The sequence below is a fragment of the Marmota flaviventris genome, chromosome 4, assembly GCF_047511675.1.
Source record: "Marmota flaviventris isolate mMarFla1 chromosome 4, mMarFla1.hap1, whole genome shotgun sequence".
Classification (NCBI taxonomy): domain Eukaryota; kingdom Metazoa; phylum Chordata; class Mammalia; order Rodentia; family Sciuridae; genus Marmota; species Marmota flaviventris.
In genome coordinates, this window is record NC_092501.1 from 129,700,512 (window position 1) to 129,724,835 (window position 24,324).

General features: G+C 38.9%; 1 long non-coding RNA gene across 3 annotated transcripts in view; it reads right to left on the bottom strand.

Annotated features, from left to right (window-relative positions):
* Window positions 1-3,216: 3,216 nt before the first annotated feature.
* Window positions 3,217-24,324, bottom strand: part of LOC114087342 (uncharacterized) — a 152,288-nt gene continuing 131,180 nt past the window's right edge. For 2 of the 3 annotated variants that reach the window (XR_011707394.1, XR_004618604.2), the window contains 2 exons: window positions 18,739-18,818; window positions 16,669-17,356 (listed from right to left, as the gene is read on the bottom strand). This is a non-coding gene — a long non-coding RNA (uncharacterized lncRNA). Of the gene's footprint in view, window positions 3,296-8,919; window positions 9,052-16,668; window positions 17,357-18,738; window positions 18,819-24,324 lie in introns of those variants that run through there. The other variant, XR_011707395.1, reaches the window with a different exon arrangement.

Genomic DNA, 24,324 nt, shown 5'->3' on the forward strand with positions numbered 1-24,324 from the left:
CTATGTACTTCTCCAGGGGTTGGTTTCTGAAGAATTTCCGAACATGCTAACTGACGCACACGGGTGCCAGGAGAAAATGCCTTTTGGTGATTGCACTGTGGAGTACAAGCGGGGCCCCGCTGCATTTTAGGTACAGAGACGTACATGTACATTCCCTGTCCGTTGGTGCTGCGTGATCCGGGGCGCCCTAGGAGGGGACCCAGTGGTCGCTGCGGGAGGGCGACTCTTGACGGGTCTCTTCCAAGCACAGGTGCATTGACGATTCCAAGTGAAGGGAATCCTGGAAGCTGTGGGAAGACTACTTGGACCCCTATGGAACCCCTCTGTACCTACCGTCGCTCGTTCTACTCCTTTTTTTTAAAAAAAAATAATTAATTTATCTTACTTAGGTATATATGACAGCAGAATGCATTTTGATTCATTTTACACAATTGCAGCACAACTTTTCATTTCTCTGGTTGTATGCCACGTAGAGTCCTACCATATGTGCAGTCATACCTGTACTTCGGGTAATGATGTCCATCTCCTTCCACCATCTTTCCTGCTCCCATGCCCCCTCCCCGTCCCTCTCTCCCCTTTGCCAATCACAGTTCCTCCATTTTTTTCCCATTCCCCTCCACCCCATTATGGATCAGCATCCACTTTTCTTCCAAGTAGAAGGCCACGTGGCTGTCACTTGTCATCTCCTTCCCCCTTAGACCATTCTTCTTTGGTAGATTTTACACCTTCATATACCATAAAAACCACTAAAGAAAATCCTGAGCATGATGATGAACTACACTCTGATATACCACTTGGCGTCTGAAGGATCTGGGAAGGCCTTTAGAATTAACTGAGCTCAAATACCTATTCCCAGATCAGGTTTCCATCCTGAAGGCCTCCCTGGGGCTCATCAAGACCTAGGCAAGGAACAGCACATAAATTTCCATTACTTAACGGATACCTGTACATAACTTTTTAGTCAATTGAGTACAAATATACTTTATGGAGGATTTTTATCCATTGAATAAGGAAAATTTTTCAGGCCCCTGAGTCTGTTTTCTCCATATAAAAATGATGTTTTCGTTTCAGTACTAAGGAAAATTTCCCAAGTTTTGTACTTTGAGGTTTAGTTCCCATAGGATTAATTGCCAAACAGATTGAGGGTTCTCTCTCCATCCCAACACTCTGCCTATGAAGTATGTTTCTTGGTAATCATTGTACACATGAATTTTTCTTTTACTGAAAACCTTGACCTTTCTAGAAATTTAGTGATACAGTTTTTTTTTTTCTTCTTCTTCCAGGGGAGAAGGGTACTTCATAGAATGTTGGAGATGTTTCTGCCTTTGTACTAGAAGGTAGGCAGTCTTTTCACATATTTATCTAACTGAATTTTTGCAAGTTTTGAAGATCAGTACTATCCTTATTTTATAGTTGAAGAAATAGGCTTAGAGGAATTAAATAACTTATGCATCTTCAGATGAGTGAGAAATATACCAGGTAGGATTCAGAACTCACTAGCCTGACTCCTAAGCCTTGGTTCCATCAGATAATGCTGCCTCTCAAATTCTCAAGTTCTAACTTGTAAATCTCCATGCTCCATAAAACAGTCATCACTTGTATATAGACATTATATAAAACAAAATTAGTTGTAAGGTAAAAATTTTTGTTTGGAACTATTATTAAAAGTAGTATATGCATTAAGTACGTAATAAACATTTAGGCCATTCAGGTCAGTAACATCTTCAGTGAAAAACCAGAATAGTAGATGGCTGTGAATTAGCCCTTAATGTAGAGAGGCAGAAGTGCCATAGTCTTTTCTGTCTGGAAAAGTAATTTGCCCACTGCACTTTGCCCTCCTGTCCCAAGTCAAGTGTACTCAGCAGAATAAAGCAAGCAAAACCGGTTAGCTCCTGAAACAGATTCCCTATCTTGGCAGATGAATGCCATCTGTGAGCTCATGGACTTTTTTCTTCTCATGTCTGGGATTCTATTATACTCTTTTTATTACTTTCAAATAGTTATCCTTTCTCTTTGAAAAGCACAGTGTTGGGCTGGGTTTGTGGCTCAGTGGTAGAGCACTCCCCTAGCACGTGGGAGGCCCTGGGTTCGATCCTCAGCACCCCATAAAAATAAATAAATGAAATAAGATGATATTGTGTCCAACTAAAAAATAAATATTTTAAAAAAGAAAAGCACAGTGTTAAAGATATTTTCACAGCTAACACTTTAAATAATAATCATGAATCCCTATAAAATGTTTCTTAATAGTTAGAATGCTGTTTGTCTAAGTCAAAAGCAATAACAAAGAATCACTACTGGGGGAGAAAAGTCTGCTTAGGTGACATATGCCAGGAACTGGAGAACTGATAGGACAATAATGTAAAGCATGTATTTCATAGTGTAGTTTATCATCATGCTCAAGATTATTTTTAGTGTTTTTTATGGCAGGCAGATATCTCCTACTCACACTCTGTACTGGGTCATACAAAGTGGTTTCTTTCTTAAGAACTTATTAATCAGTTATTAAGTCAAACATCTTTTCTTATTGTAATCTAAATCACATTTTCAGGTGCCTGAAAATCATAAACATTACAAATGACATTCTAAAACATGATCTAGTCATTATTATAAATTGGAGTAATATAACTGACAACGCCCTGGGTTCAATCACCAGCACCATTAAAAAAAAAAAAAAGAAAGAAAGAAAAAGAAAAGAATACAGACCAAGAGCTAGACCTCCTGTTTTTAATTCAGTTTCATTCTTCATTGACTGTGACTTTGGGGCTGCTGACATGAATCCTACAAAATGTTTCTTAATAGTTAGAATGCTGTTTATCTAAGTCAAAAGCAATAACAACTTTGTGAGGGAAAATCTATCCTTCACTTTATAGAAAAGGAAACTGAAACGAAGTAAAGATAGAAGATATACCCAAAGTCACAGTCAATGAAGAATGAAACTGAATTAAAAACAGGAGGTCTAGCTCTTGGTCTGTATTCTTTTCTTTTTCTTTCTTTCTTTTTTTCTTTTTTTTTTTTTTTAATGGTGCTGGTGATTGAACCCAGGGCGTTGATGCATGCATCAACTTAGCTATATCCCCATCCCTGTATTCTTAATCACTATGCACATTATGCAAACTGCCTAGGTTGCTACATTTAAAAATAGGTTTCTAATTTTTTGTTTGTTTGTTTGTTTCCTTCTAATGCCTTGCCTCAGAAATTGACATTTAAATTTACCTGGGATTGACCTGGGGATGTAGCTCAGTGGTTCAGAGCACATGGCCAGTATGTATGAGGCCCTGCGTTTAATACACACCTAAAAACAAAAATAAACCAGAAAAAAACTGGTGTTAATTGCATACATTTAGTCTATTACTGAATAATAAAGTATGTTACCTATATTCAACAACCAAAAGTAAATGAGAAAAGTAAAACAAGAACTCTATACTTCAATAGACTGCCATTAGTCAGTTTGCAGCTGTACTCTGTCAGCAGCCCCTTTGAACTGTTTGGCAAGACTGTCCTCAAAGGGTGGCTCTAAAGAAAGATAGAAAGGATATTTAGTACTTTTAATTGCTTAGTCAGTTAAGCCAGGTAGGAGACTTGGAAAATACAGAGATTTGGCATTAGAAAGAGAAGAGAAGATGGAATAAAGGAATTTGAAAAATAAACAACAACAACAAAAAAATAAGAACAATAGAGGGTAGAGCAAAAAAAAAATTTATATTGAAAAAGAAGAGAAGCTGGGCATGGTGGTGTATACCTGTAATCCCAGTGATTTGGGAGACAGAAGCAGGAGGATCACAAGTTCAAAGACAGCCTCAACAATTTAGGGAAGCCCAGTCTCTAAATAAAGAAATAAAAAGAGCTGGGGATGTAGCTTAGTAGTTAAGTACCCCTGGGTTCAATCCCTGGAACCAAAAAAAAAAAAAAAGAAGAAGAAGAGAAAGAAACCAATAGCTAGTGGGAATAAAAAGTATGTTTTACTACCCCAAATTTTCAGCCAAACAACTGTTCCTGCTTCCTTCCAGTGGAAGATAAAGTAGGCAATCATCAACCAAGGGGAATTCTGCAGATCTCTGCTCAACCTCCAGTTCCCCCACTCAAAATACAGGCATCCTAGATATCTAAATATATTTTCCTCACCAATTTAGATTCCAAATACTACTGTGGCAATAATTAGGAAACAGGAACATTGAGGATACAAAAAGGAGGCAAAAGGTCATTATCAAAGTAGGTTTTTCATTCTCAAGAGATATGAAGGAAGATGATGGTAAGTACAGTTAGTTCTTAGATCTTCCCTAGTTATCTATTTGTTGAGAGGGCACTTAAACTTGTGGCGTGCCTACAAAGAGTTGATGAGAAGTGTTTTTTTTTTACAATTTTTTAAATATTTATTTTTAAGTTTTCGGTGGACACAACATCTTTATTTTATTTGTATGTGGTGCTGAGGATCGAACCCAGCACCCCGCGCTTGCCAGGCGAGGGCTCTACCGCTTGAGCCACATCCCCAGCCCAGATGAGAAGTGTTTTGTAAAAAGTTTTCATGGCCAAAGATAAGACTGAATAACTTGGTATTTGAAACTGGATTCTCAGCCTGTGCTACAGTAGTGTTGCAGCAGACCCCAGCCTCCTGCTAGTGCCTTCTTTTGGGGCTCTTGTGTTCAAAAAATGAAATCCATGGACAAAGAATAGTAAGCATAAAACATTAGGATTTATTCAAGTGAGAAGAAAAGAGAACTCCTGCAGGGTGAAAGAGGAGACCCATTTGGAGTTGTCACTTAAGTGTGCTAATCTAGGACCTTATAGAGCTGCTGAGTAGAGGCACTGGTCAATATCTATGTTAATCAGATATTGGAAAAGTACCAATGCTATTGGCTGAAATCTATGCTAATCAGGAATTAAAAAGTACCCATGCTATTGGTCAAAATTTGTGCCAATCAGGTATTGGAAAGATGTTAAGCCTGTTAGTTTTTAGCCTGCAACATTTTTATTTGCTAACTCCTGAGTCTGTAGCTTTCACTCAGGTCTGTCTTGCCTTCCTTTTCCCACTGCCTAGGGATTAAGGAGTTGGCTGGAATGTTTGGAATGCTTCTACAGGTTAATCTCATGGAGTGGCTTTATATCTAGAGATGCCATTATGGGGTGCATTTCCTTAACTGTCTGCCTATTTTATTATCTATCTATCCTATCTTATTCAGTATTATGGGAGGAAAACTAGAAGACACTTAGCTATGCCAAATAGTTCAAATTAAAATTTCTTAAATCATCTGAAACTTATATGTGAGTCTGTGTTTTTGGACTACAGTAGGGCCAGGGAGTAGAAGTTACCATGTCCAGATTATAAAACTTTTAAAAAATTCAATATTTATAGAACGGACCAGAAAAAGAAAAAAAAAAAGTTTTTGATAAAAGTGTGCATGTGTGTGTGCGTACATGAGTGTGTGTATGTACAAGCGTGCACGCTCATCTTCTTTGATTTGTATGGTTGTTGTTTTCTTGAAATTTGTTTTTAATTTTTTTTTTAGTTGTTGATGGACCTTTATTTTATTTGTATGTGGTGCTGAGAATTGAACCCAGTGCCTCAAGCATGCTAGACAAGAACTCTACCACTGAGCCACAAACCCAACCCCTCTTGAATTTTTTTTTAGAGCTTTAAACTGTCATCTGTCAGTTTTTTTTTAATATTTAATTTTTTAGTTTTAGGTGAACACAATATCTTTATTTTGTTTTTATGTGGTGCTGAGAATTGAACCCAGTGCCTCACGCATGCTAGGCGAGGGCGCTACCACTTGAGCCACATCCCCAGCCCCCTCTTGAAATTTTTAATCACATTTTTCATTGTGTACAGTCAGTCCCCGAATTAAGATTATTCAACTTAAAAATTTTGACTTTATGATTATGTTAGAGCAATATGCATTCAATAGAAACCCTACTTCAGAGTCTGAATTTGGATCTTTTCCTGGGCTAGGAACATGTGTAAGACACTCTTTAGAGATGGATGGTAGGTAATAGCAATGATCCACAGCTTCTGGTCAGCCCAGCTATCGATAAGAGGAGACAACCAACCTGTACATATACTATGTTGTTAAGGCATTGTGTTATGTATCACATGTATTTTCAACTTACATTATTTTCAACTTATGACGGATTTTTAAGGATATAACCCCATCCTAAGTAGAGGAGCATCTGTATATAAAAAAGAATTGAGTATTTGTATATAAAAAGAATTGATTTCTAGGCTCAGATATGCTAAAGATGTTTTTCACCTTTTGACATTTCCAAGACAATATTGGAAAATTCTTCATTGGATAGGACTATCCCACCTGGCCTGCATCCGTTAAATGCCAGTATTATATCTCACTCCTCAAATCATTGTGACAACTAAAATGCTTCTGGGGGTACTACCCTTCCATCTGAAAACTATGCCCCTAATCCTTGAAGCAGTAACATGAAACCTTTCTGATTTAAACTTCGTGTATGCCTACAATTGCTGTCTTAGCTAACAGAGAAAGAAAGTCAGGTGTTTAGTCTGTGTCCTACTATAGCAATTGCCTACCTATGATCTATCTAGCACACTGCCAGAAATGGAAAGAATAAAACAAAATTCAAAGAAAGTTCCAACCTGAGTTGGAACAAAGTAAGTTGGTACTAATTAATAACAGAAATTCAAAGAACGAAATGGAAGAGATGAAGGACTCCAGAATTATCCTACTTAGAAGAAGCTTTCAGATATAACCATTATTACATATGTATAGTTTATTCAACACCACTATATCCATCGTGGACAAAACTTAAGTCCTCATTTGAAACATCAAGTATTTCTAGATGTTTAGAAGTACACAAAGTGTACACAAAGTAGAGGTAGTAAATAAAACATTTTGCAGATTAAAAAAAATTCAGTAGTTTTCATCTTATAAAATTAAAGAAATTAAAATTTTTCTTACTAAGGCAAAAATTCCAAATCATTATCTATTCATTTATAGTGTTAAGAGATGTGAAATTCAGAGCTGGGTTGTGGCTCAGTGGTAGAGTGTTTGCCTAGCATGTGTGAGGCACTGAGTTCGATTCTCAACACCACATATAAATAAATGAATAAAATAAAGGTCCATCAACATCTAAAGAATATTTAAAAAAAGAGATGTGAGATTCACAATTTTAATACCATAACTTGAATTTAATTACTTTAGGTAGGGAAAGGAAAAATATTAGTTAACTAGAATGTTTTTTAGATGGCAGATTTTTATATCTGCATGTGTATGAAATAATATTAAGATTATGATAAGATTATGCATTGTGATAACAAAATACAAGTTGAGCTTGAGGAATCTCATTTTTCACCATTACACCAGGAGACGAACCCTGTTCTGTCATACCTAATGTATCTGAAATGGCTACTCCAGAGCTGCATTAAGTTGGTTCTGTGTGTGTGTGTGTGTCTGTGTGTGTGTGTCTGTGTGTGTGTGTGTATGAGTAATTTAACTTGAGAGAGTGATGGGAACTCAATGAGGGGTTTTAAACAGACAGATGACAGTTTAAAGCTCTAAGAATCACTTTGGCTGAAGATTGGAGGAAAGCCAGAAAGGATATAGGTACTCTAGTAAAGAGTACCTTTACCTGCTAAAATCAGGTAAAGGAAAGAATTGGACATATTACAGATGTTATTTAAAATTTTAAATTGGAAGGTAAAATCCATAGAGCTAGGTGATGGATTGAAAATTTTAATCTTAGATCTTAAATCTTAAAAATTTTAAATCTTAGCTTCTTTCCGGGCACAGTGATGTATGCCTGTAATCCCAGTGATTTGAGAGGCTAAAGCAGGAGGATCACAAGTTCAAAGACACCATTAGTAATTTAGCAAGGCCCATCTCAATTTTTAAAAATTAAAATAAAAAGGGTTGAGAATGTGGTTTAGTGGTTAAGCACCTTGGATTCAATCCCCGGTACCCCCCACTAAAAAATTTTAGCTTCTTGCTAGGTGTGGTGGCACATGCCTGTAATACCAGTGATTCTGGAGGCTGAGGCAAGGGGATCATAAGTTTGAGGCCAGCTTCAGCAACTTATTGAGGCCCCAAGCAACTCAGTGGGGCCCTTTCTTAAAATAAAAAATAAAAAGGTCTGGGATGTAGCTTATTGGTTAAGTGCCCCTGAATTGTTCACAGTACCCTCCCCCCCACAAATTTTAGTTTCTTAATTGAAAAGGCTTATAATGAATGACAATCCAATTCCATGAGTGTCCCTAGCACTCAGATTTTGGTCTCTAATAAAATTTCATTCTAAGGACCGGGGTTGTGGCTCAGTGGTAGAGCGCTTGCATAGCATGTATGAGGCCCTGGGTTTAAATTTCAGCACCACATATAAATAAATAAAATAAAGGTCCATCGACAACTAAAATAAATAAATAAATAGATAGATAGATAAATAAATAAAAACTTTTTAAAAATTCATACTAAAAGACATTAAGCGTCCTTGAAGAAATGTCCAGTTCTAGGTAGGGAGCAGGAACTACACAAGATAAATCTAAAACGTTTTGTGCTAAAATGCAAGGAAGCTATCAAAGAGTAATGGGTGTCTTTCAAAAAGAATGCAAGTTCCCACTAACTTAAGAACGATTTCAACATCAAAAAGACTAACAGCAGCAACTGATGGAAACATCAAATTTCTAAAAATCCACAATTACTGTTTTAATAATACTGACAAATTCATTGGTCATTAAAGATGATTGCTAGAGTGTCAACTCATTCTGCAAGAAGGCATTTTTCCTGCCTTCTATAGAAACTATATTTCATGCAGGGCTGACTTTAGGGTATATGGGGCTCTGGGTAAATATATTTTGCAGTGCTTTTATCTATATAACAACTTGATTAGAAAGTGGTTTCAAATGAGGTATAGTAATTTATTGAAGAAGATACAGAGTAATTGGTAGCAATGTGTACTTACATATTTGCTTAATCAGTGAATGTGAAGATTCTTGTCATGTCCTTGAATCATCTCTTCCTTTTCAGACCTAGGAATAATCTCTTCATGTTTTTACTGCTAATGCATCATTCTTGGCTAATTTCATATCTTCCACTGTAAGAAATAGGTAGCACTTCTGTTATTACAGTGCCATAGTTGTTCATATTTTTTTGTATTGAAACAATATACCATTTTTATTTAATGCTGATGCATCATAACTTATGAGGCTGCATTCTTTATCTTGCTACCCAAGAATACTGGCTTCCAATGACTCTGTTAGGGTTGGAACTGTGCTTCATTCATAGAAACCACAAACACAGGTTTTACCCAGAATACACAGAAAAATGTGGCTGATACTTTGTTTTCTTGTCATGCTAAATTTACTGTTTACCTTTTAGAATCTAGTGGGCACTCTTGATTAAAGGCCAAACTGATACCTTAGTAATTCATAAAGAATTATTATGTAAAGGAGTATTAATAAACAATACTTTAGAGCTCTTTTTAAAATTGTATAACGAGGCAAATTCTACATTTACTTATAAATATTAATTATTACTCATATATATATATATATACATATGTTTGTATCTATTACAGATCTATACACTTATTTATTCATATTACATAAATAACAGAGAAACCACAAGCTGAGAGCTTTCTCTCAATATATTGAGCTGTGCTGGCTTGATAATCCCACTCCTAGGTATTTATCTAAATGACATTAAATTTACATTCACATGAAAATATGCATATGAATATATATTCATAATTTTCCCCAAATAAGCAATCAGGGTATAAATGGATAAACAAACTGTGGTGGTTCTATAATGGAATAAAACTCAGCAATAAAAAGGAACAGATTATTTATTCATCCAGCCAAGGTGAATCTTTAATGCATTTTACTATGATCATTGTTGGGGCTGGGTGATTGGTACATGGGGATTCAACATTATCCTTTTCCCATGTATGATTAACAATTTCTGTAATTAAAATGTTATAAGGGTATTTTAATATAGTGTTTTACTGACATCACAATGTCTAGCTACTCCATGGATGTGAGTAAAGTTCCATGTTCCAAAGCTAGGGGCTGCATCTGGAGTGTTGCACATCAAACTGCCAGTTAAATGAACATAAAATCTGGTAATGTAAATATTTATTTTATTATCTTTTAAAATTTATATATTATGTATTCTGTAGTCTGATAATTGAACCCAGTGTGCTCTAACCACTGAGCTAAATCCCCAGCCCCCCTCTTTTTTTTCTTCTCAGTTTCTTTGTTTTTTTATTTTGAGATGGTCTAATTAAATTGCCCTGCTAACCTTGAACTTGTGATCCATCTGCTTCAGCCTACTGAGTAGCTGGAATTACAGGTGTACACCACTGCTCCCGGCTAATACTTTATTATTTTAAGACATATTAAAAAAATGCTTTCTAACACTATTTCAGGTGGAAAAGGCTTATGGGCTTATTGGTTTTAAGAATTTGTACTGGGGGCTGGGGTTGTGGCTCAGTGGTAGAGCGCTCACCTAGCATTCACGAGGCCCTGGGTTCGATCCTCAGCACCACATAAATATAAATAAATAAAATAAAGGTATCGTGTCTAACAACAACAACAACAAAAAAGAATTTGTGCTGGGTGCTGTGGTTCAGGCCTATAATACCAACCACTTGGGAGACTAAGGCAGGAGGATTCCAAGTTCAAGGCTAGCCTCCACAATTTACCCTGTCTCAAAATAAACTGAAAAAGGGTTGGGGACGTAGCTCAATGGTGGAGCACCCCTAGTTCAATCCTTTGTATTATAACAATAATGATAAAATTTCATTTGCCCTGCTACTAGAAAAATTGCAGAAGGCAACCAATCCCCAGCAGCCAGATGCATGCAGTTAACCATGCACTTAACCACCGAGCCACATCCTCTGATCTTTTTATTTTTTATTGAGACAGGATCTTGCTAAGTCGCTCAGGTGCCTTGAACTTGTGATCCTCCTGCCTTAGCCTCCCAAGTTGCTGAGATTACAGGGTGTGCCCACACTGGCCTCTATAATTTTAAGTGTATCAAAACAAACAAAAACTGGGCACAGTAGTACAGGTCTGGAATCCCAGCTACTTGAGAGGCTGAAGTAGGAGGATCACTTGAACCCAGGAGTTTATGTCTAGCCTGGGCAACATAGTGAAACCCCTTCTCAAAAAAAAAAAAAAATTAAATGTTAATGGTACAGTCTAGGTTGCAGGTATACAGTGTTCGCTTTCAATTTTGCTATATGTTTGTAAATTTTCATAATAAAGTGGAAAAAATATCTAGAAATGTGATGCCACCTAGGTCAGCAGTAAATGCATTGAAGAGAGTAAATGCCACTATGATTAGGTAGCTACCAGTTCCTCAAGTCTGAGTTTTTTTTGGGGGGTGGGGGTGGGGGGGCATTATTTGTTGTTTGGTTTTGGTTCTGGGATTGAACCCAGGGCGTCAACATGCCAGGCAAGCATTTTACCACTGAGCCAAACCTCCAGCCCCAGCCATTGTTGTGACTGAACCTGTATTCTGCTTACTAGGACCTAGAGCCTTTTATACTTAATCTAATTTCCTGAATTCTGATCTCTTAGGGTTTTATTTACTTAAATCTAGTTTTGTTATCCCCCTGATACTTTGATTTTCTGGCTTACCTATTACTTGATCATTCATTTTCAAATATTTATCTTTGCCTACTATGAACCAGGCCCTGTGAAGGTGTTGGTGACTCAGTTTTGTTCCTGCCCCTGTAGCACTTTCATCCATGCCTTATTCTTCCTAACCAGTACTTCCAGCTCTCTTAATTCTGTGAAGAATGCTGTGGTTTCTACATCTTTGACTGAGGTTATGATTTCACTATTTTATACCTTGAATACTGTGGACCACATGCCAAAGGCTTAGGAATTTTTGAGAGTCGTGTGAAAAATGTTTTATACTTGAAAAAAATCATCCAATTTACAAAAAAGAAAACAACAAAATTTTATCCATTCCCTAAAGAAACTGAACTTGGTCTGAGTCTTCCTTTTTCACAGCTCTGATTGCAAAGGACTGCCAGCTTTTCTGGTCCCAGGGCAAATCCAGGTCTAATGTAAGTGCTATAGTGGAGTAAGATTCTTCAATGGCTGTCTAAACTCTGGATGCTTAAGCTCTCTATAGTGACATTGTAGCTTCATTTTTTTTTTCAGTTTTTTAATGCAGTGCTGATGATTCCTTGCTCACCAGGCCACCTTTTGATTCTCATGTATGTAGGTCTGTAGAGAGGATGCAGTATTTCTTTGAGTATTTCTGGTCTCTGTGATGGGAGTTTCCGAGGCAGAACAATAAAGTAGCTTGTGATTAAGAGTTGACTATATTAACTATAGAGCAATGTTCATATCCCTTCCCCTTGGAAAGGAGTTTGATGAGAGCTCTTTTAAAACACTGAGTTTGGGCTGGGGCTGGGGCTCAGTGGTAGTGCACTTGTCTGGCATGTGTGAGGCACTGGGTTCAATTTTCAGCACCACATATAAATAAATAAATAAATAAATAAATAAAGGTCTATCAACAACTTAAAAAAATATTTAAAAAACAAACAAAACAAAACACTGAGTTGGGCCAGGCATGGTGGCACACACCTCTAATCCCAGTGACTCCAGACACTGAGGCAGGAAATCACAAGTTTAAGGCCAGCCTGGGCAACTTAATGAAACCCTCTCTCAAAATAAGAAAAAAGTGCAGAGGATGTGGGTCAGTATTAGAGCACCCCTGGTTTCAATCCCTAGTACTGAGGGGGAAAAAAAAGATACACATGGGGGATACAAAAAGGACTGAAACTAGTTCATATCATGCTATACTCTAGACTCTAGTGGATATTCTGACTAAAGGCCAGCAAGGGCACAGTGGAACACAACCATAGTCCCAGCTACTTAAGAAACTGAGGCAGGAGGATCACTTCAACCTAGGAGTTCAAGGTTGGCTTGGGGAACACAGGAAGACTCCTGTTGAAACAAAAGAAGACAAACAAAAAACCAGTATATCTGACTAAAAGCCAAACTGATATTTTAATAATTCATAAAGAATTATTATGTAAAGGAGCATTAACAAAGCAATACATTAAGGCTAGGGATGTGGTTCACCTGTAGCATGTCAGCTTGGCATGTATGGAGCCCTGGGTTAGATACACAACAGTGCTTCCTGCTTTATGAAAAAAGTAAAAATTATTTTAAAAGAAAAAAAAGCAATACATTAGAGCTCTTCTTTGTTTATTTATTTATTGTGGTACTGGGGATTGACCTTGCCCATAAACTACATCCCCAACTCTTTTTTATTTTGATACACTGTCTTGCTAAATTGCCAGCTTGGCCTTGAACTTGCAATCCTCTTATCTCAGCCTCCCAAGTTGCTGGGATTATAGACATACACCACTGCATCTGGCTAGAGCTCTTTTATAATTACATGAAGGAAGGCATTCTATTTATCCATATGTATTAATTATTACTAATTACATAAATAATATTATAAAAATACACATTTTTCTGTTATATAAATATTCATATTACAGGGCTGGGGTTGTGGCTCAGCAGTAGAGCAGCTTGCCTAGCACATGTGAGGCCCTGGGTTTGATCCTCAGCACTACATAAAAATAAATAAAATAAAGGTATTGTGTCCAATTACAACTAAAAAAAATATATATTTTTAAATTCATATTACACAAAAACATAATTATACATTCAATTATTACTTAATTCCTATTTGTTATTTATATAATTGAATTATATGTTAACCATGGTTCAGTCTTAACTACTTTATATTAAAACTGTATTGGAAAATACTATTTGAACCTCTTTATAAGATATGTAAAATTCTAATCTACCCATGGGAGTTCAGCCTGGTTTAATTTAGGCATAAGACATATGTCTGCCACCCCTCTCCTCTTTAGCCTTTTCCTCTTTCCTACCTGCTACCTCTGTGAATTAGGACAAATAAGTATAAATAAGATATAACTCCAACCTTGCAGTGGCTGCATGTGCTATCTTGAGGAGCATGATCCTCAGGAACTCAGCCCCAACCACATCTGGCCAGGCACACTTCCCTGAAGAGCAGCTCCCTACCTTGGCCAAAAAAGCCCCACATACAAACAAGGGCTGGGGTGTAGCTCAGTGATAGAGCACTTGCCTAACATGAGTGAGGCCCTGGGCTCCTTCCCCAATGCCCCCCCCCCCCAAAAAAAAAAAACACACTCGTAAAACTAGGTGAATCAGGTCAGCTTTTATTGTGACATCAGTATATTTATTTCACACAAACCCTTTTGCTAAACTACTTCACAAAACTGCTACAGGTACATTGTTAACATTTTGCGCATGTGTAAAAATATAGATTTTGTTTTTGTTTTGACCAATTAAATGAAATAGGGAAGTGTGGCTTTTTTTTTTTTTTCTGTAGTTTTGGTGAAGAGCTTTGTTTTTTATTTTTCAATAGGTCTTACATTTGTTGAGAAATAGGTAGTGATTTTCAGGGGACGAAGCCTGGCTAGGATTTCCTTTAAGCCTCTGGCTGCAGTCCTTGGTTTCAGTCACAAGTGTTCAGGCTGGTCTTGGGCAGAGCAGCATGCAGGTTGCTTGTGTTAGGTGCTCTCAGCCTCCTCCACCACCTTCACCCTGACCTCTCCATTTCTCAGTAGCTATGTGATGTATGTGGGTTTTGATTTTTTTTAAACCTTTTGCACTTATGTATTGCATGCATTTCTCAAAGACAGGTGTTTCTTAAATTTGAATCACAAATTTAAAATGTTCTTGATGGTGCAACCTTCTGCACCATGACTATCCATATTTGTTTCCCCTAAGGCTCCTGAGCAGGTCATCTGTTTCTGTGCCCGGAGAAAATGCTAGTGTGCTACTAGTTCTCCTTTCCTAACAAAAGCGCATCGTACCGTGCTGTTTGATTTGGGCTCTTGCGTACAACTTGAGGTTGCAAACTAATGGGGACTTAGGGTGTAGCACCGGTGATTGAGTTCTCAAGTGACATTACAATGATCTGATTTTGGACTGTGAGATCCTTTAAGGCTGGGACGTTTTTATTTATCTTTGTTGTCTCCAGCCCCAAATACTCTGTGCCTAGCTCATAAAAGCACTAAACAAACGTTGCTCAGTTGTATGTAATATAGCAGGAGGAAGGGAAGGGCACAAGTTTTGCGCTGCCCCTGGAGCTGAAGAGGTCCCCCCAAGAGGCCGGAGCACACGAGCTGCCGGCAGAGGGCGCGCTTGCACCAGTGGCTGCGATGCCGTTTCCTTCGCCGCTCGCTCTGGGCTTGAGCGTTTCCTCAAACCCCACCAACCGAAACTGGCCGGAAATTTAAATTTAAACCTGCACAAACGCATTAGGATACCGTCAGTTGCACAGGGCAAACCCCAGTTATTGTTAGTCCAGGAAGGCACAAGAACTATCCAGAATTAGTTTTTAAACTAAAATTAGTTTAAAACACTAAGCCATGGCCACTTGCAAAGTTAAACCTGAAAAAGAAAAATGCTGCCTGGTTTGTTTTTTGGGGAATTTTAATAATTTTTATTGCAGGCCCCTTATGTTCAGAGGGCGCCCTAGCTCGTCTAATCTAACTACCTCATTACCTCAGATGAGGAGACTGAGGTTTATGAAAGTAGTCATTTAGACTTCACGGGGGACCTATGGACAGAGAAATTATGCTTCCCTCAAAACTGAGCTTTCAGCATGTACAAAAAAATGTGGAAAGGTGGCCATTGGAAGAAAGGCAACTAGATCTTTCCCTCCCTGTCTCTATTTATACTTAAACAGAAATATTAATGAGCTGGGGTGTAGCTCAGTGATAGAACCCTAAGCCCAAGGTCCATCCCCAACAGCATACAAAATTAAAAAAAAAAAAAAAAAAAAAAAAAAAATATATATATATATATATATATATGTATATATATATATATATATATGTATATATATACTTATGTCTAAGTTTATGTATATGTAAATATATTTTACTTTATATATTTAATGTACATAAAAATATATACATGTATATGTTCAAAGGTGTGTTTTTTCAGGCCCTGTAGAGAGGCAGCACAGGTTCAGTATATGACTGTGACCCATTCAGACTTCCTGGGTTTTAATTCTGGTTCATCATTTCTTAGTTCTGTGAACTTGAGGAAGTTACTTAACTCTCTGCTTTCATTTCCTCTTCTATACATGAGGTTAATAACAGGATCTATTTCATTGGATTATTTTAAGGGTAAAACAAGTTAATTTTTGTAAAGCTCTTAGGACAGTGCTTGGTACACAAAAAGTGCTACAATAATCATCTGCAAAAATAAAAAGCTGGGCATGATGGTGCATGCAAGTAATCCCAGCTACTGGGGGAGACTGAGGCAGGAGAATCATAAACTGGAGACCAGCCTGGGCAGATTAGTGAAATCCTATCTCAAAGTTTTAAAAAATAAAAAACGCTGGGGATGTAGCTCAGTGGTAAAGCACCACTGAGTTCAATCCCTAGTATTGGGGGTGGGGATGGGGAGATGAGGGAAGAGAAAGAAAAATATAAACAAAAAAACAAACAAGGGATGGTGATGTGCACCCATAGTTCCAGCTACTCCAGAGACTGACAGGAGGGTGGCTTGAGTTCAGGAGTTCCAGGCTAGCCTGGGCAAACATAGCAAGATTCGGACTGGTGCACACACACATACACACCCCAAAGAAGAAGAGAAAAAGAAAAAACACATAAAAATTTGGAAGACGCTATTTTAATAACAAATATGAAGAACATTCCAAGGGTTTGTTTTAAAGTTTGAAAGTAGGGTTTTAATATATCTTTTTTGGGGGGGGGGATCAATTGTGTGATAAATGATAAAGGGGTAAGAAAAAATATGTGGTTTATCAATCTGACTACCAGACCGAGCAAAAAGCCTTAAGTTATGATTCCAGCTGAGGGTTTGATTTCCACAGTCCCCCAAAATTATGATATATTTCTCACTTTGTAAAGTTTAGAAAATAATAACCTCAAACTCTCATAGAACCAATTGCTTAAAACTTTTCTAATGTATCTCTTTCCCCAGCCCTGACTTTCTTACTTCAGAGCAACCAAAGAAGACCCTCTTCAAGGCTTCTCTCTCTCTCTCTCTTTTTTTTTTGGTTGGTACTAGAGATTGAATCCAGGGATGTTCTACCATTGAGTGAAGTCCCCAGCCCTTTTTAGTTTTTATTTTGAGACAGGTTCTCATTAAGTTTCCCGGGCTGGCTTTTAATTTGTGGTCCTCCTTTTCAGCCACCTGAGTAGCTGGGATTCCTGGCTGGTGTTACTGCATCTGTCCAAGGTCCTCTTATCCAGCATCCCTTTCCCTTCTCTGGGTCTCTCCCATTTGAAGGCAGCCATTACTGGATTGTATCTAGTTGTCTGCTGGATCTGTAGGGAGCAGCTGGAGGGAAAGAGGAATAAGGGTGATGAATTTGACTGCAGGGTAAACCATGGGAAGGGGAGACCCCTGACACAAGATGTCCACTCAGACCCTGGCTGAGGACCAGGGATGGGGGAATCAGACTCAACTCTGAGACCATTCCTGGACAGATTAAAGCAACTCTGAGTGGTGCTGAAGAGGCAGCACTTGGAATTAGAGGCAATACATCCTCAAAGAAATATTCCTATCAAAAAATGAGCTTTGACCTGAACAGAGGAGTCAAGGTTTTTTTTTTTTTTTTTTTTTTTTGTACCAGGGATTGAAGTCAGGAGCACTTAGCCACGAGCCATATCCCCAGTCCTTTTTTTGCATTTTGTTTTAAAACAGTCTCACTAAGTTGCTTAGTGCCTCATTAAGTTGCTGAGGCTGGCTTTGAACTTTGCTTCAGCCTCTGGAGATACTGGGATTACAGACTACTAAAACCAGCTGAGATATCTTATAGAAGGGAAAGGGGCCCAGAAAAGAGACCCTGGCTATAAGGGGTAAGACAGAGAAGGTGTTGGGATGAAGCAGCTCGGAATTCTTTGGAAAGTGAGAACAATGAAGTGAGGCTGAAGATTAAGGACCTTTAACCAGGACCAGGATTGAGCACCTATCTGGCCTTTCTAACTTGCAGATGCCTGGGAATCCCATGAGGGTCTTGTTAAAGGGAAGATTCTGATTTACTAGGGCCAAAATTCTGCCTCAGAGTCTGCATTTCCAACAGGCTCCCTGGGAAGGCTGCTGGTTCTTAGGTTCTGCTTTCAGAAGCAAGATGTCTTCTAGACTTCTGAATAGAGAAAGCTGAGCAGTAGAGGCCACACAGATCAAAGACTCCCCCATGGGGCACATAATTTGGAAGCCCTTTTTAGCTCTAGTTCAAATTCAAGGTTGCCTTTGCAGGTTCCCAGATAGTAAAAGGATTGAAGGATTGTGGAAAGTAGGGAAACGGATCCCAGATTTAAGGGCCTCTCTCCAAACATCCTAGATGCTGAAAAGAAAAATGTCTGCTTTTCATTTAAGTGAGGGTCCCAGTTCATCAATAATCAGAGATATCTGGTGAGGCAGAGGAAAATGCTAGCAGTAAAGTCCCCAAGGGGCTTGAAATAGCTGCTAAATTCCCTACAGGCAGCTTTTTACATGCTACCTAGAGGCAGCCATTGGGAGGTTTCAAAATACAGGGTTACTTCAATCAAGCACTTGCCAAACCAGACAACCTATTGAGAGAAGCTGCTAATTGAACTACAGAGGCAGAATGTTATCTGTATTGAGTTTAAAACAGTTTTTCAGGGGGAAATGAGGACAAGGCTATGTAGCCAAGAAGGGTTGGGTGTTGGCTTTGCAGAAAGCCGAGTTACACTTACAAACACGGTTGCCAGGTGTCCTGTATTGAACTGGACAGCGTGGTATTTTAGCTTCTTGTGTATTCAAATGAAGTCAATCCCTGTTTAAAAAAAAAATCATTATTTCAGATGTTCTTTATCTTATGTTTTGATTGATTTTTAATCAGCAGAAGTTTGTAATTTCAGCTTTTAGTTACTCCTGCTAAGTACTGAGTAGACAAACATGACCTAAAAGAGCCTTGTAAGTCTTTTGAAATCTGAGGAATCCTTTTATTTATCTGTGTGCAAGTAAAATGTTCCAAAACTACTGTTAAGTATTCTGTTAAAAAGTAAAAGTCCATCCCTTAGGAAGGGAGGTTACATCCAACAAACGTTTTTTTCCCCCCACTATTGGTGGGTGGATATTTTTACAATCCTATTCACCAGTGAGGCAGGGAAAAACACGTTTCTCTTAGGGGTAATAATAAGAGCTAATGATTGTTGAGGATTTACATGTGCTCGGCACTGTGTGAACTGTTTACATTCTCTGCCTCTTTTCTCACAGCAATCATGAAAGAGAAATCAGAAAGATTCAGTATTGAGACTCTAAACCTGGAAGTTGTCCTCAATTCCTCTTTTTCTCTTAGATTCCTCACCTAGTGTATTAACAAGTTCTGTCAGCTATAACTCTAAAATATATTTTTAAAAACCTAAACTTTTGCTGGGCACAGTGGCACATGACTGTTTTAATACCAGCTACGAGGATTGCAGGTTCAATTCCAGCCTTGGCAACTTAGGGAGTCTCAAAAAGGACTGAGAATGTAGCTCAGTGATGGAGTGTCCCTGGTATCTTTCTCCCCCCACCCACAAACACACCAGTATGCAACTTAACCTTTGCTGGTTGTGGTGGTACACACCTATAATCACACATATTTAGGAGGCTGAGGCAGGAGGATTGCCAGTTCATGGCCAGTTTGGGCAACTTCATGAAACTGTCTCAGAATTAAAAATAAAAAGGGCTGGGGATGTAGCTCAGTGGTAAAGCACCCTTGGGTTCAATCCCCACTATGGGTGGTAGGTCTGGGGAGATTAACCTTTTTTTTTTACTCTAACTCAATTCCTGATTGTCTTTCTTGCTTCAATGTTGCATTGTCCTCCAAACTGATGCCCCATGCTAATCTCTTTTTTAAACTTTTTTATTTGTTCCTTTTAGTTATTCATGGCAGTAGAATGTATTTTGATATATTGTACATACATGGAGTACAATTTCCCATTCTTCTGGTTGTACATGATGTGGAATTACATTGGTCATGTATTCATATATGAACATAGGAAAGTAATTCCGATTCATTCTACTATCTTTCCTATTCCCTTTCTCTCTCCCTTCCCTTCATTTCCCTTTGTCTAATCCAAAGAACTTCTATTCTTCCCTAATCACTACCACCCACGTTGTGAGTTAACATCAGAGGGAACATTCAGCTTCTGGTTTTTTGGGATTGGCTTATTACACTTAGCATAATAGCCTCCCCATGCCAATCTTGACCCTTAGTAGAATCTTCCCTCCTCCACACCATGGCCAGAATGATATCTTTATACAAGATATCAGATTATGTACTCTCCAGTGGCTTCTCTTCTGTTTTACTCACCTTTTTAAACTACTGTGCCCAAAAGAATTTACAAGAACAATTTTATAGGAGGAAAGTTTATTTGTTGTTCATGATTTCAGAGACCTCAGTCCACAGATGGCCAACTTCATTCATTGGAGCCTGAGGTGAGGCAAAACATCATTGCAGAAGTGTGTGGTGGAGGGAAGCAGCCGGGAACATGTCACCAGGAAGCAGAGAGAGAGAGTAGTCCACTCACAGTGATAAAATGTAAACCCCAAAGGCATGCCCACAGTGACCTACCATCTCCAGCCACACCCTACTTGCCCTCAATGACCACCCAGTTAATCTCTATCAGGGGATTAATATGCTGATCAGGTTAATAAGGCTCTCATAATCCGATCATTTTACCTCTAAACTTTCTTGCATTGTCTTACACGAAAGATTTTTTGGGGGAACCTCATATCTAAGCTATAGCAACTTCACATGTAAAATAAAACCCAGGGCTGGGGATATAGCTCAGTTGGTAGAGTGCTTGCCTTGCATGTACAAGGCTCTGGGTTCAATCCCCAGCACCACAAAAAATACATAAAAATAAAATAAAACCCAAAGTCCTTTCCAAGACTTTCCCTATAGGATCAGGCTTATGATTTCCAAGTGCAAATTTATTTATTGAGTACCTGCTATATGCAGGCATTTTGGATGCTGGCATATTGCTTCTGTGAAGAGCTTACATCCTAGTAGGAGAAAAAAAGAATCCAAGAAATCAATAGTATGGTATGGAGGAAAACAAGATGGGGAAAGGAAACTAGGGAGTGTTAAGTGACAGTGAGGGGCTACTATTTGCATGTCCAGGAGGGCCTTCCCAGGAAGAGGACATTTAAGCAGAAACCTGACAGAGAGGGAATGAGTCAAGTAGATTCCAGAGGAAGAACTCTCTGGCAGAGGGAACAGCATATGCAAAGGTCCTAAGGAAAAGGCGAGGTTGGCATGTTGGATGAACAGCAAGGAGGCCCAGGTGGCTAGAGCAGACAGAGAACAGTAGGGGAGTAGGCATAAGTCAGAGAGGTCTGGGATGTGAGTTACGGAGAGGGCAGATCAGGGAGGAACTTACAGGCCTCCTCCCCTGGCGACTGGACTTCGAGCTGGTGGGAAGCCAGGGAATGGTATGAGTGGCCTAGTGACGTGATTGTGTAGAAGGGCAGATGTGACTGCAGGGAGACTTGTTCAGTATCAAAGTCAGAAGCAGTAATGATGGCATAGGCCAAAATGGTGGATGTAGAAGACAATAAAAGGGCTCAAGTGTTGCTGAATGGATGGTGAATGAATGAACTTGCCCATGCTCACCTAGGTAGAAAGTAATAGAGCTAAGATTCTCATGAAGCAGTCTGACTAGAGCCCTTCCTCTTAGCCATTAATGGGGTGAAAGGAGAGAGGCTATTGCAGCCCCTTGGGAGCTTCTTGTCTCTGAGAGTTAGCAGTTTCCCTTTGATGGAGATTTTGGGGAGGAAGGGAAATATTCTAATATTGGAAGCTTTATTGAAAAAGAAGACAGAAAAATAATTTCCTGGATACAAAAACATCTGGAAGGGGAAAAAATACAAAAAACAAAAAACAAAAAAACCCCCATAAACTTGTACCAATGTATTGGGCTGAGATTGGGGTACTGATTAATGACCACTTAAGCCTATGTATAATTTGTTTTCAAAGAGAATGCATTAAGGGAGTACTTTTGGACCTGGAAATTAAACTGAAAAAAAATTGGAAAGGCTATGACTCAGTTACCTTTTCTAGGAGAAACTGGTTTAGATTAAAGCTAGACATATATAAAGTGAATATTCTGAGCCATCCATTCTCTGACTTGCACTTAAATCTCTAGCTTCCTTAGGGATGGCTGCTCTCATGATGCAAAACTTACTCCTTAGTGTTATTTTCCATTTGCTAAGTGGTTGGATCCATTTGAGCCAAACCATGCCTTTGTAGACTTGGTTGCTTCTTTTGGAAGTGTTTCATCCTTCAAACTAGGTTATAGAAACATGAGCTGAATTAGACACACAGCTACAGAAAGCAGATTTCTGCTTTCAAATTTAAGATGAAAACCATGAATATTCAAAGTATTCCTTTCACATTGAAACTAACCAACTTGCTTGGTAAAATTCTGTTTCCTAACAGTTAGAAATTGGTGCTGGAGGAGGCAGTAGCCTCTATTATGAGCAGAAACTAAGGTCACGCAGAGGAACATCTGAATCCAGCTCTGTTCCTCATAGTTGGGTGACTATGGTCAAGTTGCTGAACTTAGTTACTTTTCTCACCCACAAAATTCATGTCCCCATAATTGCCTGGTAGGGGTGTTGTGAGGGTGAATTGAAATGATGTTTGTGGTGACACAGAGTGATTTATTTGATGGGTGGAAATTCGTAAATTGATGGAGGACTATTTCTTGCTTTTGTGGTTTCGTGTTTTATTCTAGCTCTGTTGCTTCAGGGACAGGGTTAACTATGTAAGTTGGGAGTGAATGAATGAGAATGAAAGACCAAGCCAGAGGGATGTCTGGACTCTGAGGAGTAGGTCAGGATTCATCTTAGGTGAACTTGGACAAGTGGTCACCTCCCTGAGACGAACCTGTGCTGAAACTGAGATGTCTGTGTGAGAGAGTTGGCTGCCATTTTGGTGCCACCTATAGGTGGAGAGGCAGGTTAGAAAAAGGGCTGAGGATGTAGCACTAAAAAAAAAAAAAAAAAAAAAAAAATCAGGGTGAAGCTGGGCATGGTGGTGCCCACCTGTAGTCTCAGCTGAGGATTGAGATCAAACTCTTGAGCCCAAGAGTTTGAGACCTGCCTGAGTAACACAGAAAGATCCTGTCTCCAAAACAAAATAAAATTGCTACATATTATTATTTTGTATGAATGTACTAGGATTCATTTAATCCATATCATTTAGATAGATAATTAGGATGTTTTTAATTTTTATTTGACAACTGTGTAACAAATAAACTTATGGTACAAATTATGGCATTTATGATTATTTTCCTAGACCAAATTCCTAGAAATTGAGTTAAATATATATATTTTGAGCATTTTTGATACAGATTACCAACTTGTCCTCCAAAAAGGTTGTTGGTCTCTAATAGCAAACAAGATGGCCTGTACCACCCCTAGATGATGGCCTGCTGGTCATGATGTTTTAAATCTCTGTGGATTTAATGAACTTTATTGTTGAGAGCCACAGCCGAAGGGGCCCCAGCAAACTTCCAGCTGCCAGCAAACTTCCACTGCAGCATTTGGTGGCCTGTACGGGGACAACCCGCGACCTTGGCGTTATCAGCAACTTGTGGTAGTGTTGGGGTATTTTTGCTGATGGTGTCATCAGTGGTACAATTTTTCCAAAAGGAGCTATCACTGAACTGCTTGCAGAACTTGCCTGGACTATGTATCACTTGTAAGCATTGTGAACTCACTTTATGCATTGTGAACTATCTGTTGGTGCAGCGACTTGTGGTAGTGTTGGGGTATTTTTGCTGATGGTGTCATCGGTGGTACAATTTTTCCAAAAGGAGCCGTCAATTGGCTTGGTGTATCTTCCTCCCTTCTGCTTGTCATGGTTGTTCAGCTAAAATTTGGGGGCCAACAGAGGCAGAGGTGAGGCAAAGAACCTCACCGCCCCCCCCCCCCCCCCCCCCCCCCCCCGCCGCTGGTACAAAGACCTATCCACAGGTGTGGCTGTATGCTGAACCGGTAGTCAATAATGGGTAAGATCCAATTGCAATGGTACCAACCTAAGACAGGAGGCTGACGCCTTGAGGTCAGCTCATCCGATTACGGGTAAGGACCATATGTACTATTGGACAACCTAAGGCAGGCAGGGTCCCTAAGCCACATGCTTGTTGTTTAAACAGAGAGGGGGAGATGTTGAGAGCCACAGCCGAAGGGGCCCCAGCAAACTTCCAGCTGCCAGCAAACTTCCAGCTGCCAGCTGATGATTGGCTCACAGTGGCCCCAGCAACTTCTAGCTGCCAACTGATTGG